Source organism: Manis pentadactyla, chromosome 16 (assembly GCF_030020395.1).
Source record: "Manis pentadactyla isolate mManPen7 chromosome 16, mManPen7.hap1, whole genome shotgun sequence".
NCBI lineage: Eukaryota > Metazoa > Chordata > Mammalia > Pholidota > Manidae > Manis > Manis pentadactyla.
The window spans coordinates 9,878,748-9,893,087 of NC_080034.1; positions in this window are offsets into that span (position 1 = coordinate 9,878,748).

Here is a 14,340-nt window from a genome sequence, read left to right on the forward strand (position 1 = left end):
TTCATTGTATAAAATGCTTTACAGTTTATGTGAGAAGAGAGTTTTTGGGGTTTTCATTTTTTTTTTGTTATTATTTTTATAATGCTGCTAAAACCTTCCTGTATGAGCCTTCTGGTGAATATGAGTAGGGATTTCTGGCAGGTATAAATCTAAAAGTTAAAATGCCGGGTTGTTTGACGAGTGTCCCTTCCACTTTACATACTGCCATACTGTTTTTCCAAGATGGCCGTATTTCCCAAGGTTCTTCTAGAACAGTTTCCACTGCTTTACAACCTTGCCAATACTTTGTATTTTCAGCCTTGAAAATTTTTTACCACTGGGTGGGTATGCATAGTTATCAATTGTTGGTTTCATTTACATTTCCCTGATTACTAAAGAGTTTAAACATCCTTTCATATGTTACTGGCCATATATACCATATGGGCCTTTATATATTAAGATAAAATATAAGCAAAATTGATCTGTGGTGTAGAGAATAATAATTACCTCATGATGAGAAGGTGGGTCATTGTGGATTGGTAGTGGTCATAAGAAAGCTTTTTGAGATAACCATGTATTTCTACAGCTTAATACGGGTGGTGCTTGCAATAGGTATACTTAACTAAAAATATAATCTTAAAATTTGTGCATTTTCTGTAGATGTTTTATAGCAATAAAAAAGGAAACACTTGCAGGTAAAATGGAAAATGTAAACAAAATTACAGAATTCCTAAAACAATACAAAGGAAACATTATACAAAAAAATCTGGGTTAAAACTGAAACAGCAATCTGAGGCAAAATTATAATCTTAAAAACGTATCACATAAAAAAGTAATAAACATAAAAGCAGAAATTAATGAAATGGAAAAACAATGAAACTAATAAAAAGTAAAATATTGGTTCTTTAAAATCAACAAAATAGACAAATATCAAGAACACAAAATAAAATTATGGGAAAATAATAAAATTCCATTGAAAGAGAGGAATTTTAAAAATTGAGACTACTTTACGCAAATAATTTTTAAAATGTAGATCAAATAGGTAATTATCTCGGAAAATACAATTGACCAGAATTGACAACAATTGATACAGAAAGCTTTAACACACTATTTTTCCATGGCATATAAAAGTTGTTTCAGCAGTCTCTACTAAAGCTAGACATACATGTACCTTAAGACCAGGTTCTTATAAAAGAAATTACCTACAAAAAGTATAGTCTCTTTCATAAAAGAATTCTACAAAATCTTGAGATCAATAATTGGTACTTACATGATTTCAAAACTTAGAAAAAATAGAGAAAACTTTCAAATTATTTTTATGAAGAAGGTGTGAACTTAACAACTTTAAAATGTGTATACAATAACAAGTTAGACTATATAGTGTAGGAGAAAACCCTATTTACAATTAAAACAAAAACAATGTTATATGTCAAGGACATGTTACATGTTAACTAAATCTCAATTTTTTTTAAAAATGGGGGAAAAAGATCAAAGCAAATAGAAAATGGGTACCAAAAAACAAAACAAAATGAACAAAAAACCCAAATAGATTTCAGAAAAAAATTACAATGACTCTAAATGTATCAAAAGGAAGCACAACTTCAGTCATTCTAGGAGAAATTCTAATGAAGATTATTATATTTATATGTCTTGCATGTCAGACTGGCAGACGTTGAAAAGCTTGGCTGCTCATTCTGTTGACGAAGCACTCATTCATTGCTGGTGGAAGTGTAAAATGGTGCGTTCCCTCTGGAGGAAAATTTGTTATTTAAGGAAAAAGGCATATGCATTTATTTTTTGACCCCAAAAGTAGCACTTTTGGAATTTACCATGAAGATTAATTAACTCCTACAAATATGTGGTAACATATATATAAGGTTATTCATCATAGCATTATTTATGAATGAGTGACTAGTAATGCCATTAATTCTTTGAAAATAAGGCGCAGATTTCTGAGAGAAGGTGGTGAGTTCAGAATCAACTGTGTAATGTTGAGATGCCCTAAATAGAATTATCAACCGTTACATCTAGAAGGCTGTGGGAGCTCTTGAGGAGATTGGCGCCGGCTGTCCCAGTGCCTAGCGGCCTGCAGGGAACTTCAGAGTGCAACAATGTAGCTGCTACTTCTCTTCTGCCTTCCAAATCTTATGCAGAATGTTGTGGCTGATACTAACTGGAAGTATAGAGTTAAGGGATTCTAGGAGATGTAATTCCAGTCTAACAAAGTCAACACAGTGTGAGACCACAGACGGTAAACAGAACCTCTGAAGGTTTTAGTTATTTATGCTATTTGATTGCAAAGCTGGTGTTGTTTCTGATCCATTACACTCAAATTTTTACCAGGACTGGCTATACGTGGGTGGAGAAACTCTTTTTGTATAATCATGCATATACATAGTAGAATGCATACATTGTTTGTGGTTCTGTGCCACTTGTGTAGATAGACACTTAGCAAAAAAAGATGAGATATGAGGTTGGAAATACTGTCTGCAAGGATGCTGGAGAGCCAGCTGATGCTCTGACAGGAGAGGAACCTGTTACCATCTTTGCTCTTTGCTTCTGGAGCCACCACTGAGATACGAAGGTGAGGTATTTTCTCAGTGCATTCCCACTGCTGTAACAAAATACCACAGACTGAGTACCTTAACAACAACAAGCATTTATTTCTCTAAGTTCTGAAGGGTGGATGGCCAAGATCAAGGCTCTAGCACGGTTGGGTGAGGGACTCCTTCTGGGTAGAAGACTGCTCATTGTACCTTGACATGATGGAAGGGGCTGGGGGTGGTTTTAGGATGTCTTTTATAAGAGCTCTTATCCCATTCTTGAGTGCTCCACCATCGTGACCTAATCACCTCTAAAAGGTCCCACCTCCTAATGCTGTCACATTATGCGTTAGGATTCCAACATGTGCATTTGCGGGGAACACAACCCTTCAGACGGTAGCAGGCATATCATGCAATGATCCCCAAACATTGTCGGCACAGGGAACCATTGACGGAGCTACCCACTTGTCCTTCAGTGTTTGGAGAGACAGGATTCCCAGATGACAACATATTTTATCGTTAATCTGCTTTGATGTAGAGAGACTTGTAACTGTTTTGGAAATGAATGCTTCTGCAAGGTAGATGGAAGGACGGACAAAACGCTATGGAAGGGTGTAGGCAGAGTGAGCCTCGTGGGAATGTGATCACGTGAGGCCACCCCACATTCTGGACACCATGTTTCACTTAATGCTTTACTGACATTGTCTTGAAATTCTTAATAATTATTTTTCTTAACTTACTTGAATTTGATTTCAAAAATTGTATTTTTGAACTTTGTAGTAAATCCAATGGGGAACGAGCATATACGTGAGCAGAGGGGAGAAGTGGAAGAAACGAACAAACTTTCTATCTTAGTACCTTCAGTGGCACTTTTTCCTGTGCTCAGAAAAAGGGATCCCTTATTTTCATTCCTCTCTGGGTCCTGCTGATTATGCAGCCAGTCCGGAGTACAGTGGTAATAAGAAACTAGTCCCCTCCCAAAAGAATGAAATAGGTATTTGAAGTATATGTTAAAGCTAATCAATAGCTAAGATCCATATCAACAGTAAGAAGACCAACCATCGTCATGAAGTAGCACCTGCTTTTCACTGAGCCAAAATGGGTTTGTCCACAGGAGTGACAGAATAGGAGCAAATCGATGATGTCTGATGTGAACACTAACTCTGGACATGTCTGGAGGAAAGCGCCGCTTGTGCTATGCTCAGAGGTCGAATAACAAGAGAGGTGGGCAGAGCTCTGAATAAAAAAGGAGTTTGGAATTTGGAGACTCCCAACCTGTTCTTCTAGCCACTGGATAAAGCAGGGGGTCAAGCAAGCACGCCTGGCAGATACCATATGGCTTGGAGAATAAAAATGTGGCAGCTGGGGCGCCCCCAGAGAAGGTAAAACAGAGCAGATGGGCATGCGACAGAAGTGGGAGGGTGCAGCGTGAAATGGGCAGCGAGGACGCTGGCTGGCCCAGGCCCAGGACGCGTGGGAGGAACAGCTGCCCGGCGAATCACAAGCAAGAGAGAGAATAGTCACTTTTACAAATAGGTGAGAAAGAAAAGAGCAAAAGCGGAAGAGATTGAAGGGAAAAGAAGACCAAATATATTCATAAAGAGGCCAAAACAGCACAAAGAAACATATCCAGATAAACTTCTGCACAAAATGATGCTATAATATAGTCACGTTTCTTTTATTGTTAAAATGTGAAATCTCCAACGGATCTGTTAGCAAGAAGTTTAGTCTCTTGACACGAAACCGTCTTGAGACTCCCACGCACCCACTCACCAGTCACCCAAGGACCCAGGGGTGCTTGTTCTGTGAGGGTTTCCATGCTATGGGGCCCACGGCAGCCAGGCCCAGGGACCCAGGCAGCAGGCCCCTCCATGGCCCTCTCCTGCAATGCCATGATGCCGGAGGAGACCAGGGGACTGTGGCTCCAGGGTCACGGCCATGGCCTCAGGTTTGTTCCTGCTGGTTTAGGGCTGGGCACAAGTTCTCAATGGTAGCCTCACATTGGGTGCCAAGGTGGCCTCTTTTCTCAAATAATTTTCCCTTGATCAGCCCTTTTTCTCCAAATCTTAACCACTGTGGAGGGTTAGGAGGCACCTTCCAGGACTTGTCAGCATAAATCTTCACACAAAGCTGAGGGACCAACTTAGGCAACATCATTTCAGGGACCAAATTTTCTCAAGATGACTTTCTTGAGAAAAGTTTTCTTGCTCTTCCTTGAACCCCTGAGACCTATGGTATGGTGGTCCATACAACTGAATTTCACAGAGAACAGGGTTGGAGATAGAATTACTTCTCTTCCAGAAGGTCTTGGATTCTCCTCCCCACTATTTGGCTTTTGCATCCCAGTGTTGTTAGAGAGGAACAGCATTGATCAGATAATAAAAGTTCCTTCTGCACCTTTTCCATGCCCATCCCCAGTGAACCTCTTGCCCCTGCTGTTATAGAAGTGAACGAGATTCTCAGTGATTCTTCATAGAACAAATAACTGCTCAAGAGGGACTTCCAATCTTGCCTTTGTGAAGTCGCCAGAAACAATGGCAACTTCTCTTATTAAAATGTGTGTGTTTGTGTGTTTGTATGTCATGCATCTGCCATAATGGGGACTATACTGTGCGCAAATGAAATGTGCAATACATAGAGGTGATTTCAGGCTGGTTTGTGTGTTTATAGTTTCTCGAAGTGGCTGTTTCATTCATTCATTTGCTAACAATGTATAGATAGTTTCCCATGTGCCAACACTGAGGTTACGGACAACAAACACAGCCCCAGGCCTAGAGACTCAAGTGGTGGAAATCAATAAGTGAAAAAGACCATTTTAATACAACATGGTAAAGGCATATGCTAGCTAATGAGTGTGGTGTAATGCAATTATAGAAAGGTTGCATTAATTAGGCCTTCTTTGTTGTTGCTAAAACAGAAATTTCCCCAGATTGTCTTAAGCCATGTGCAGTTTATTAAAAGGCTTCATGTGGAAATAACAAAAAGAGAAATCCTGATCATGCAAGCTGGCCTCCTGGGAATCCAGGAAACATCCCCAAACCAGGCCCCCCAGGAAGAACTGGCATCCTCTTCAGTAGAGCGAAGTTTATTTCATGGACTTCAGGAGAAGGAAGTCATTCAGGATCCAATCAATGCCGTCTTCAGTTCCTCCACTAGATAAATTTTTTTATCCTTTAGTTTACCTGCCATTGCTGATTAAATTTTCATTTATCTCCTTGCTGAGTTATAACGTGTGTGTTTTACCTTCTCCTGGTTTTGGGTAACTCACTGCTTCTGCCCAGGAACTTTAATTTCCAGATGATGACTACTGCCTTATTTCTGTGTATCTTTTTCCTTCTGCTCTATTTTCAAACTGGCCAACTCTCTCCCCTTCTCTTTTGCTGATTTCAAAACTTCCGGAGTTTGCATGCAGTTTATCCCTGTTGTCATTGTTGGGCAAAATTTCTTAGCCTGCCCCTCTGATTTCCTTCTATCCAGTTTACAGACCAGCTGCCCTCTTCTTCCCCAGTACCAACAACTGGCCACAGAACCAGTCATACAGGGCATAACATGGCCACTGTTGTGTTCTAATATTCCCAGGCTCACCCTTAAAGGGTCTGTAGGCATGAGAAGTACTTGAGGCTAGGTTGCTGTGGGTAAAATTGCAGTATTTACAGCATCTCTCATCTGGCCTTAGTGTGTCTCCATATCAATAGGTGTTTCCAAGGGATGGAGAGTGCCATTTCCATATCAATAGGTGATTACAAGGGTTGGGGGAACGAAGGCATATCTGGACCAGAGAGGTTTAGTAGCGACCCTTTTTGCAGCTGGGTTGTGAGAGACATGGGAGAGTGGAAGTGGATAATTGCTTTTAAGCAATAAACAGGTTTCTCCCACTTCATTTCTTCCTTTGACTGGTTTCAGTTTCAAATGTTAATTTTCCTGGGCTAGGAATATATTTCACCCGGGGGGGTTACATCTGGCAGTAGTCAGCAGGACTTCCGAACCTGAAATCTGTCTTCATGGGTGTGATACTTGGGAAGGCTGCCCCTAGATATGGCAGGGAGATATCCAGAAACCCCCCTGTGGATGGTGGGGAGGCCCCAGAGGCTTCTGCATTTGGGGGTGATGACTCACCCTTATCTCTGGCAGCTGTGGAGGGTGCAGGTTCAGCTGGGAGCCCCCTATCTGTGCGGCTTCCACTTAGTGAGAGCCCTTCTGGGGAATTGGTTTAGGGTAAAGGACCTCCTGGACAGGTGGGCCCTTCCCCCAAATTGGAAGTTGTGGAATTAGCCCTCTGTGAGGTAGGAGAGGCCCTGAGTGGCTGTGTAGCAGCTGGGATTATGGGATGTTTGGTTCTTGACATAGTGGAAAGGGTTATCAAGGAGAAAGACACACTTTGGAGAGAGCAACACTTCGGCATCACTTGGAAGAGCTGGGCAGTGACTTATGGGATGCCTTTAAGAAAGAGAGACAGCCATTGAGAAGACGGGTCTTGCTTCTGGAAGATAAATTAGCAGTGAGGGAGGAGACAGCTGGAGAATCTGCTTTGCAGAAGGCCATGGGGGAGCAGAAGGAAGAAGTGGTGGCTTCAGTCCCAGAGATAGGCAGCCCCTGAAGTGGAGGGCTGTGGCTTTCCATCCTAAGACTGAGACAATATGGATGGAGGATGGAGAGGGGAAGAGCAGTCAATGGGCTGAGCTGCGGGCAGTATGGCTCATGATCACCCAGGAGTCCTCCTCTGGAGTTGTCTGCACTGACAGCTGGGACGTCTATCCAGGATTGACCCTGTGGCTACCGACATGGTACCATGCCAACTGGATGGTTGGTTACTGGCCCCTTTGGGGGCAAGAGTTTTAGCAAGACCTATGGGGCTCTGGTCAGACTAAGCCTGTTACCGTATATCATGTGCCTGGCCATTTGCCTTTGGCATCTCCAGGGAGTGATGAAGCAGATACACTGGCCCAGGTGCACTGGCTAAAAGGAAAGCCTGCCTCTGATGTGGCCCAACGGATACATCAGCATTTGTTGCATGAGGGGCAAAAGACAACGTGGCTGCAGTAGGGGAGCCAATACCCCTTGTCAGATGGCAGATAGACTATATTGGGCCTCTGCCCATATCAGAAGGATATCGGTATGCCATGATTTGTGTGGACACAGTTACTGGACTCCTGGTTGCTTTTCCTGCATGTTGTGCAAATCAGCAAAACAACAAAAGGGGCCTAGAGAGTGTCTTTTCTGCTATGGCCAGCCCCAGGTGATTGAGAGCGATCAAGGTGCCCACTTTACTGAACATGCATTACAAGAATGGGTGCAGTAATTAGGGATAAAGTGACAGTTTCATGTACCATATAACACTACTGGTGCAGGCATGATAGAGAGGCACAATGGTTTGTTGAAATCTGGCCTGAAGTCAGACACCAATAGTTTAGGAGGCTGGTCAGTTCGCTTATGGACAGAGCTATGGCGTTTGAATGAGAAGCCCTGTAAATGAGCCTCAAGCCCTGCGGATAGGCTAAGGCACACTGCTGCCTCTCATATACACCGGTATGCACAAACTAAAGAGGAATGAATTACTGAAGCCAGGATATGGCCAGCAGGGTGACATCCTGCTGACAGCCCCAAGTGCATTAAACTCTGGAGACTTTGTGGAGTGGACATGGTCCTGGACATTTCAACACATGGACCAGTAATGCTGGCCATTTTGGCACCTTGGAAAAAAGGCGTGGAAGCTGGCCTCCTGTATGTTCCTGGAGTAACAGCAGAAAGGCCCCCAAATATCATGGTAGTGTACCCAAAACTTCTGGGTGGTGAGAGTATCTTATGGGAAGTTTTGTTTTATTTTTATGGCCAGTCGTGTACCTCCTGTAGCCCTATATATTGACCCATCTGTAAATCCCACAGAGAAGGGGGTGAAGGTCTGGTACACTAGACAAGGATGAAATTCCATTCCTGCCACTGTCCTATCACAGTACAACTTTCTTGCATATATCTTACCTGACGGACAAGATTTACCTATGCTGGTGTCATTAAAACATGTATCTTATTCCCCTTAGGTTATTGTCTTCTACAGCCCCTGTGGCCTGTACCTCTCTCCTGGCTTCAGTTGCCGTGTGATGAATGCATTGAACTCCCTACCAGTTCAGTACTGGCCTCCTGTGGAATGGGTGAGCTGTGGACTTAATCTGCATAGGACTTTGAACATAGCTGAATCCTCTGGCTTGAGGATTATCATGATTTTATTGCTGTTTTTATTGTATGTTGTTAGTCTGGTCACTGTGCTCCAGTTTTCTCACATAGGGGCCGTTGTGGAAGATGGGGAATGAGTAGATTGTGAGGTGAGATTTCTGGAGGGGTGGGTTGTGGGTAAAATTGCAATATTTCCTGAGTCTCTTGCCCGGCCTTAGTGCATGTCCATATCAGTAAGTGTTTCCAAGGGGTGGAGAGAAGTAGTCCATCTCTGTATCAATAGGTGATTACAAGGTGGGTGGGGAGTGAGCACACACCTGGACCTGAGAGGTGTGGTTGGGTTTTTTTTTGTAGCAGGGTAGCGAAAGACAAGGCAAGGAGGAGTAGACAACTGTTTGTAAGCAGTAATCATGTTTCTCCCACTTTATTTATCTCTTTGACTGATTTCAGCTTCAAAGGTTTATTTGCCCCAGCCTGGGAACCTATTTTCCCCCTGGAGTTATAGATGCTGTGGGTAAAATTGCAATATTTCCAGTATCTCTTGCATGGCTTTAGTGCATCTCCATATCAATAGGTGTTTAAAAGGGGTAGAGATAAATTGTCTACCTCCATATCAATAGGTAATTACATGGGCAAGAGAGGGCTTCTCTGACTGGAGAGGTGGGGTGGAGCTCTCTCTTATTCTGCAGCCCGGTCCATAGAGACACAGGATGACTGCTTGTAAGAAATAAACAGGTTTCTTAAACTTTAACTCTCCCTTTTACTGATTTCGGTTTCAAAGATATTTTGCCCCCAGAATTTTACCCCCCAGAGTTTCAGATGCCAATCTCAAGTACTGGGTCACTGATACTTCTGACTGTCTGGCAATAAATCTGGATTTCCCCAACTCTCTCAATTATTTGCTAGGTTCTGTAATAAGCTAGAATGGCTTACAGAATTCAGAAAAGCACTTTACTCATGTTCACACGTTTATTATAAAGGCCACAACTCAGTAAGAGCCAAATGGAAGAGACACCTAGGACCAAGTGTGGCAGAGGGGGTCCATAGTGCCTCCATTTTCTCTGGCATACTAGCCTTCCAGAGCCTCAATGTGGCCACTGATCTGGAAGCTCTTTGATTCATGTATAAGAGTTTTTATAAAATTTAATCTCCAGCCCCTACCCCTCCCTTTCCCAGAGGTCGGTGTGCAGGGTGGGAAATCCCACCCCTCTAATCGTTGGACCTTCCCAGTGACCAGCAGCACCCTGAGGCTATTCAGGGGCCCCACCATAACTATCCTATGTCAGCATCCATTCAAGGTGTGACCAAAAGGGGCTTATGATGAATAACAAAAGACATCCCTATTATTCAGGAAATTTCAAGGGTTTCAGGAGCTCTGTGCCAGGAACCAGGGACAAAACCCAAATAGTTTTCTTATTACACCACAATTAGAATAATGGGTTATAAGAGTGTTTCTGGAAATCAGTCCTACACCTGGACGCCTAGCAATAACTTGACTATACATGACCATGAGCCATAGAAATATATTCCGTTAAACCCAAACTGCTATAGTAGGTAGATAGCCAGACAGAGCAGGAATGGGGAGGGAGACTTCAGTTGGATGCTTGCTTACATTCTGTATATTGCATGCAAGCTGTTCCTCTTGGGATGTGGAGTGAGAATATAGACAACCGACTGGCCAAAACTGGCTAGTTCCAACATGGAGGTGAATTTGACCCAAACCACTCCAAAATACATAATGCACTTATTAGCATAATACAACTCACACCTCCCTACACCATGATAGCTCCAAGGGAAAACAAATGTAGCCGAAAATCCCTCTGCCCAGCATGAGTGTGGATCAAGCCTAAACTCTGAAAATACATTACCTGTTCCTTTTGAAACCTAACCCCATTTAGTGAATATTCATCTTCCTTTATGTAAAAGGAGTTTCGTGTTGTCCCCTCAGCACTGTTCCCTCTGTCTGCCTGTGCTGCTGTGCCAACTCCTGGGTCTGTACTCTTGCCTTTCTCTATACTTTTATTCTACAAAGTAACTCTTAATGCTCAACTGCTTTTTTGCATCTGTTCTTGAATTCTCTCTTGTGATGAGACCAAGTACCATATCTGGTGAGAAAACTACATAGAACCGCAGCCCTATTTTCCCTGCTGGACCCTTGGATTGCCTGTGATACCTCAAAAGGCGTTTGTATGAGGGGAAATGTGGTGGAGGATAATTGAAATGGAAAGAGACAGTGATGGCAAAAGCTTGAAGTGAAAAGACATTACTTTTCAAAAATTTTACAAACAGCATAAGATCTTGTGGGCACATTGCTAGGGACTCTTTTCAGGGACCAAGAAAAAAGCTTGCACAAGTGGGTCATTGAAGTTTAAGCTTCATTAGCATCACTGTAAATCTGCCCCAGAGACATGTGATAGAAAATGAGAGTAAGGTCTAAAGAGGACTTTAAACAAGTTTAATTACCCTAATCATCCTTTGGTAATCTCAAGAGACTGAAGAAGGATTTCACTTGCTTCTAATTATATTTTTATGTACCATTTGTAATTCTTTGAATTTGAGTCTGAGAGACTGGATTGTGAGTGTCCCCAGAATCATACAGGTTATAAGATAATTAGATAATAGCTGACTTGGGTAGATGGTAAAGGTAAGGATGAATGGTTTTCAAAAAAAGCTGTGGAAACTTGAATTTGAATATATTTTTCAGAAAACTTATCTGGCCTGAGGGGAAAAAAAAAAGAGCTGCAAACGCTTCCAGGCAGCTGCATCTGGGGAGGTCTTGCCCTGAACGCTCCGTGAAACCTCAGCCTGGATGGGGGAGGGTTCCTGACTGATCCAGAAAGAATTCTCAAGCAGGTCAGACAAGTGCAGGTCAGGAAGGAATTCATTAAAGCGAGAGGAGTAACTTGGCTGCTGCCCTCCAGGCGGCCAAGAGCAGGGAGGTGCAGAGGGAGAGGAAAAGCTTGCTCAACTCCTTCTTGGCCTATGGCAGATTCCTTGCCAACTCCTAAACCCAGGGTCACATGGCATCCTGCGTCTGCTTGCATCAGCATGGTGTGTAGACTAGCCCCCACCACCAGGATTTGGGGGAGCCACAGAGCATGGGATGGAGTGAGATTATGTTCTGAGAACTCCCCAAAGAGAGATTTTCAGGTAGGCTCCGAAGAGCAGATCGCACAGCTGCAGTTCTGTCCAGGGCACCCACGTGACGGGAACTTGCAGGCCTAAATCAGAGCTCTCAGCAGTCCTTCTCCACTTATCAGGAGTAAAGCAGAGACTGAATGAAGACATGGAAATAGAATAAAACAGCAAAGAGATAACAAAGACGCTTACCACTGGAAGACTGCAGAGACAAAACGCAGTAAGTTGAGAGTGAGAATTTTTTGTTTAAGGCGAAAAGTACACACTCAAAAAAAGAGGAGTGCAGGCAACCTCAGAGAGGAGGCACATTTAACAGCTTAGGATTCTGCCTTTTAAGGCTTTCAAGAATGGGTCGAAGGGTGGGGGTGGGGGCTGTTGGGTGTAGGCTTGACTTGTATTCTCACGATGTCTCTCCTCCAGTGAGAGACAGTATGTTACTACCCCCAGTCAGTCCTCTAGATAATTCTGTAAGGTAAACTTAACACAAGGAATTTATTGATCCAGTTTTTCTTCACGTTAGTGGTTTCCCTCAATCACTGGGAAAATATCAGTTAAAACTGCTTGCCCTGCCTTTAAGATTGGGGGGTTATTGTCTGATTACCAAAGAATGTGTTAGGAATTGTACCTCCTAACTCTCTGGTTTTTAAAATGGAATCTTAGCCTTAAGATGGAGTCCCTCCTATTCTTACCGTACTCTTTATGTCTCAGCATTTTTCATCATAGGCAGGAAAAGTTAATCATAATGTTTTTCCCATGTCTCTGCCCTACATCATAAACATTACAAATGGGACAATTCCTCATCTTCTACAAAGCTCCATATTCTCTTTGAAATCAAGCATATCCTAGAACTGGTCAGATATTGTTATAATGGCTTAGCAAAGAAAAAGTAGTGTTTTTTCTTAAGTTTGCTTTAACAGTTATGAAAGGAAATTTTTGAGAATTTTCTATCAAATTTATTACCAAAGTTGCCTTCCATTTGAATATGAGGGAAGGCTTCTCTGAATGACAGTGAGCTATCAACGCAGAAAGTGTGTAAGTGGATTGACCCATGTTTAGGTATCAATGAGAATTATTAATTTTTAAAATCAAAATTTGATACCTATTGGTTCTAGATTTTTTCTCTTCAGGTTTCATATTTGCAGAAACGGCATTGGCCTTTTATCTGATAAAATCCTTAAATTGTCTGCAAGCTGAAGATTATCTATAATTGATGCTAAAAATGAAATAGATATGGAATCAACATTGCTGAAGTCACTTGGTCTATAAGACCTGTGGAACGTTTCGACATTGTTCATTTTTTTCAGGGCTAAACTTGACCAGTGGCAGTTATTTTTTAAACATCAATTTATTCAAAATTTTTTAAAAGAGAAGCATCCTCTTAATCTGAAAGCTGAATTTGAAAATAAAGCTGAAACATTATGTGAGTAGTTTAGTTATCCGGCAGAGTTAGAATCTTTTTTAAACTATAGGTATTATTGCTTGTTTTCATTATATACAATACAAAATGAACAATGGATTTTAATTAAGACAAGGCTATTGGGCCTTTTCTTATTTAGAAATACCAGTTTCTCATTAGCTAGGCAAAAATTAGAATAGTATTTTTTGTCATTTCTGCTAGAATACATCATAGACTCTATAGAAAATGCCCTCTTTGTCTTCACCAGGAGTCCCAGGTCCTGGGCCTTACTCTCATTGGACAAATCTTCTCTCTTCTGTTGAGTGTCTTCCTTTTGGTCCTCCACATCCATTCTCCACCCTTCTCTGTATCCCAGGCTGATTATTATGCTTTGCTTCAAAGACTCACTTGTGCTTTGGCTTCCTGTTAAATTCATCCAAAAGGAGGCATTGGCAGGAGATAAGAGGGTGGAAGGTTCAGTGGTCAAGGGCAGACTGCCCCCAGGATGGGCCACTTTAGTGCGCAGATCATGTCAGAGCTGAAAACAATCAAGGCTCCAAAGACTCCGAAAGAATGTAGACCTTCACCACCCAACTGGACACAAAGAATTTAGACGGAAGAACTGCTCCAGGGAGAGAGCTGCCACATAGATAACTTTATTATAATATGAACTAGGCATGGTGGACATGGAGGAATTTAGCAAAGGCTGTTAAAATTCTTCTCTATGTCTCATTGTTTCTAACTTGTAGACTTTCTCACTTGTAAACTATCATGTGCTACCAGTTCATGTGGCAATGTTTATTCCGTTAGAAGTATATAAATGGTATCCATTAAGAGTTTATAATTGCAGAAATATGGAAATGTGAGTTTCACAATTCACATTATGATACTGTGTGCAATCTAATTTTAGGATGGCAAATTGGAAAAGTTGCCTCTGTGTCCACAAAATCAAAAACATGCAGATAGTAACATTTCATTGTCATTTTCTTTTTGGTAGTTTTCAATACAATGAAATTGATGAACTCTAATTTTGAATATACCTTATACTTTGGGACTCAAAGAAAGCTATCTTGACTTTAAATGAAAAATGCAGACCATAAGCATTTAATTTTTTAT